Raw genomic sequence first — 5,476 nt, forward strand, 5'->3', positions numbered from 1 at the left:
TTTTGTCAATGTTCACTGGGTGAAAAATAGGGGGGTTGGTCCCGAGAAGAAGAAGAAGAAAGAAAGAAAGAAAGAATAATATTCCGATGCGAAAACAATGTTTCCCATTTTTCAAATATCATAAACTATACATTTTCGGAAAGCGCTCGCGCTTTCCTACCTCATGGTGTGGGTCCCTGGTCACTGACGGGTACTTTCGATAATTTTGAGTGGGCTCCGCCCACTTTGTGTTTTTGGCCCTCTATACAGTAATAATGTTCAATTTTTGCATTAAATGTTTATATGCACGGAACATGCAAGAGATGGGGAACGTATTCGTGAGCTACTTAGCGCAAATGAGTGCTTTATATGGGGATGACGACCGCTTCGCGGTCGTCATCCCAATGTAAAGTGCTCGTTTAGTGCGAACTTTTGCACGGGCTTCGCCCGTTTACAACGGTAATGTTCCATTTTCCTACAACTAATTAGTATGCACGGGGCGTGCATGAGTGGAGGAGTGCGTTAGTGAGTGTTTGGAAGTGGGCGAGCGCTTCGCGCTCGATTTCGTGCGCACTACGTGCGCACTTTCGCAGCCGTGCTTCGCACGGCCTTACGAGATTAATAGGCCTCTCGCCAGCTTGTGGCGCTCGGGCCTAATAAATATAGCCGCAAGCGGCAATGATCGGCCCTCGCCACACCGCCGCCACGCCACAAGAGGAGGGGGCGGGGCTAACGCGCCCCAATTGTCCATTTATTACATCTACTGCTGAATCTGTGACGATCTTCTCCCCTTTGTTTTAGCATCAAAAAGACATTTTATTTTGAATTCTTTATAAAATGTGCAGCTTTGCCGCACAGAGAATGTGACTCTTAGAATAAAAATGTGTATAACCTTTACCCCTGAAGATGAGTCTCGCCAAATTTCAGATTAATGTGTCTAACGCCCTGAGGGGGAGGAGTTTGTGAAAGTCTAAAGTGTAAACATGTTCTTGTGATTTCCCCATTGGAATAACATGGGAGGTTTCAGTCATTGTTGGCAAAGCCGTAACAATTATGACACGAGTCATTGACTTTTTTGATGGGGCCAAAATTGAGTTTTGTGTCAAATTTCGCAAAACTAAACATTTAACCTCCATATAAAATCTGTAGGGGGCGCTGTGGCGCCAAATTCATTTATTTCACTTCAAGTAGGTTTAGGGCAAAGAGTTTAACAACTGATTCTAATTTGACGCAATTCGGACTTTATCTGCGCAAACGGCAGAAATGTAAAATTTGGGAGATTTCTGAAATTATAGCTAAAAGTCATTTGAATAACTTTTGATGTCCCACTCCTCAGTAGCATTTTCACCAAATTTCAGCTTTTTTGGGCCAACGCCCTGAGGGGGAGGAGTTCATAAAAGTACCACGTTTGGAAAAACTCCCGAGTCATGCTTAGCCATTTTTGAACCAATATGGCCGACATTTGGTTGGGCGGACGGCGTTACCGTGATAATATTTTTTTCTTCTCTTGTCACCATCTACCTCTGCGGCAAATTTCATGATTCTACGATCAGATTTTTTTTGGGTCATTTCCCATCTCTCAATGTATTTTTGGTACATTTGGGGCTGACGAGCAAATTCTTTAATTATAGAAAAGGGAAATAGCCAGAGGTAAATGTAGAGGCACGATTATTAGAGGTGTGAACATTTTTGTGACTTTTCGTCAATGTCACTGGGTGAAAAATAGGGGGCGTGTCCCGAGAAGAAGAAGAAGAAGAAGAAGAAGAAGAAGAAGAAGAAGAAGAAGAAGAAGAAGAAGAAGAAGAAGAAAACAATGTTTCCCATTTTTCAAATATCATAAACTATACATTTTCATAAACATTACTTTCCTACCTCATGGTGTGGGTCCCTGGTCCCTGACGGGTACTTTCATTCATTTTGAGTGGGCTCCGCCCACTTTGTGTTTTTGGCCCTCTAAACAGTAATAATGTTCAATTTTTGCATCACATGTTTATATGAACGGAACATGCAAGAGCTGGAACGTATTCGTGAGCTACTTAGCGCAAATGAGTGCTCCAATGTAAAGTGCTCGTTTAGTGCGCACTTTTGCACGGGCTTCGCCCGTTTACAACGGTAATGTTCCATTTTCCTACTACTAATTAGTCTGCATTTGTGAAGCTTCACTTTAAACCAGTAAAACATTATTTCTAATTGAAATCAAATGGCTCGTTTACCAGCGATAATGCAAAATACATGTGTTATTATGCAAGTCAGGCCGGCGGTGAGCTGCGCGGTTTCCACGGTGGTGGTGTGCAGTATGGCAATGGTCTGGGGGGAATATTCAGAGGTCTTTACCGATGGGGAATTCCTCTGCTGCAGAAAGATGTGAACATAGCGACGCCTCATTTGAAAACAGCTTTTGGAAATATTGCACGGGGCGTAGCATCGAACGTTGCTAAAGCGGTGTTTACGAGGCTCGGGGAGGGTCTGGTGGTCTTCACAAAAAGAGGCGTTAAAAGATCACCGAGCATTCGCGAGACCACGCAGACACGTACGCCTAAAAAACGTAGAAACACAGCCAAAAGACGATGCTAGAAAGACTTCAGGAGCACCAGCGGACAGGACTGAGAAAGGACCGACAGTTTTCTAGAGACATTTTTGAACATGGCTCTACTGCATAATCAGTCAAAAGAGTGCGTAAAGTGCGAGTTGGATCTTTTTACCGTCCCTTACACGCAAACCTCGATGGAGAAGTCGATATTGATTGAGATACGGGCCCCATTGAATCTCATGTAACAGGAAGTGGAGAAGATTATCTCGATCTAAACGATTCCGACATTCTTCAAATGATCAAACCTGACGGTACAAATATAGATGTAGGAACGGATGTAGGGCTCGTTAATTACCGGATGTAGGGCTCGTTAATTACCGGATGTAGGGCTCGTTAATTACCGGATGTAGGGCTCGTTAATTACCGGATGTAGGGCTCGTTAATTACCGGATGTAGGGCTCGTTAATTACCGGATGTAGGGCTCGTTAATTACCCCGCGGCTTTTCTATTTTCACAAGTTACTCTCATGTTAGGCGATGGGTTAATTACCCAATCATCAAATACCTCCCCTACCGCCGCGTTATAGTGTTTACTAAACTACAGTCAAGATACATTGGACACACCATTTAGCCTCGTTCTGCCAGGAAACATGAGCCAATCGCCCTGACGACCAGGAGCGCTTACACGGACAATGGTCACATCGTGGAGCTTATAGGCCCTGTTCACTCCCATTTATGTTTTCAAGAAAAGCTACTTCTTCACGGCTTGGACCTGTCTCGAAATGTATACGGTCCAAGGATGAATTTGCATCAATCTCAGCGGTTAAAAATGCTGCTTTCCGTGTTAAAATAGAATCTGCGAGTATTTTATCCAAAAGGTCACGGTGGCACCAGCTGTGAGACTAGCGCACTGTAGCGCTTTACAGCTAAAGTTTAAAAACATGTTCCGTAGCTGCTGGTGCGAGGGTGTGTCTCCAGAGAACCTGTAGATGGGACGGAGACATTTAGAAGAAGAGGCTTTGTTCAGGACGATGGATGCTCAGGAGCTACACAAAACCACTTTAGTTTCCAACATCTTGACACAGAATTTATGGCCCTGCGTAGATGGTCAAACTTTGTTTTTCTTCTGGCAAATCCGCTCCAGCCCCATTTCCAACGAACGTCCACGTTATTATCAACTGGTCCAGTCGACTGGGCGTCATGTGAAGGACGATCACTGGATATGACGCACAATGACTTCAGAGACGGCCTCACGCTTTTCTGTTAGAACCCGGAACTTACGAAGGAAAGTCTCATTGAGTCAAAGTGGGAATGTTCCAGTGGAAACTCGCTTTCTGCTGCCGCTGCCAAACACTGTTCATTTCATCTGCCACGCCCTTTTTGACTCCATAAGAGAAATCTGAAACAGAAGAAGTGCTATTGGACTATTATTCATATGGGCTACTATGAATATCATCCAACTGACCTGACGACCTGACGACCTGAAGACCTGAAAACCTGAAGACCTGAAGACCTGACGACCTGACGACCTGACGACCTGAAGACCTGAAGACCTGAAGACCTGAAGACCTGACGACCTGACGACCTGACGACCTGACGACCTGACGACCTGAAGACCTGACGACCTGACGACCTGACGACCTGAAGACCTGACGACCTGAAGACCTGACGACCTGACGACCTGACGACCTGACGACCTGAAGACCTGACGACCTGAAGACCTGACGACCTGACGACCTGACGACCTGAAGACCTGACGACCTGAAGACCTGACGACCTGACGACCTGACGACCTGACGACCTGACGACCTGAAGACCTGACGACCTGAAGACCTGACGACCTGAAGACCTGACGACCTGACGACCTGAAGACCTGACGACCTGACGACCTGACGACCTGCAGACCTGACGACCTGACGACCTGACGACCTGACGACCTGACGACCTGAAGACCTGACGACCTGACGATCTGCAGACCTGACGACCTGAAGACCTGACGACCTGAAGACCTGACGACCTGACGACCTGACGACCTGACGACCTGACGACCTGAAGACCTGACGACCTGACGACCTGACGACCTGACGACCTGAAGACCTGACGACCTGACGACCTGACGACCTGAAGACCTGACGACCTGACGACCTGACGACCTGACGACCTGAAGACCTGACGACCTGAAGACCTGACGACCTGACGACCTGACGACCTGACGACCTGACGACCTGACGACCTGAAGACCTGACGACCTGAAGACCTGACGACCTGACGACCTGAAGACCTGACGACCTGAAGACCTGACGACCTGACGACCTGACGACCTGACGACCTGAAGACCTGACGACCTGAAGACCTGACGACCTGACGACCTGAAGACCTGACGACCTGACGACCTGACGACCTGACGACCTGACGACCTGAAGACCTGACGACCTGAAGACCTGACGACCTGAAGACCTGACGACCTGACGACCTGAAGACCTGACGACCTGACGACCTGACGACCTGCAGACCTGACGACCTGACGACCTGACGACCTGACGACCTGACGACCTGCAGACCTGACGACCTGACGACCTGAAGACCTGACGACCTGAAGACCTGACGACCTGAAGACCTGACGACCTGAAGACCTGACGGCCTGACGACCTGACGACCTGAAGACCTGACGACCTGACGACCTGACGACCTGACGACCTGAAGACCTGACGACCTGACGATCTGCAGACCTGACGACCTGAAGACCTGACGACCTGAAGACCTGACGACCTGACGACCTGACGACCTGAAGACCTGACGACCTGACGACCTGACGACCTGACGACCTGACGACCTGAAGACCTGACGACCTGACGACCTGAAAGCCTGACAACCTGACGACCTGACGACCTGAAGACCTGACGACCTGAAGACCTGACGACCTGACGACCTGACGACCTGACGACCTGAAGACCTGACGACCTGAAGA

Source organism: Eucyclogobius newberryi, unplaced genomic scaffold (genome assembly GCF_026437365.1).
Source record: "Eucyclogobius newberryi isolate DKJ021-1_F unplaced genomic scaffold, fEucNew1.0.hap1 SCAF_11, whole genome shotgun sequence".
NCBI lineage: Eukaryota > Metazoa > Chordata > Actinopteri > Gobiiformes > Gobiidae > Eucyclogobius > Eucyclogobius newberryi.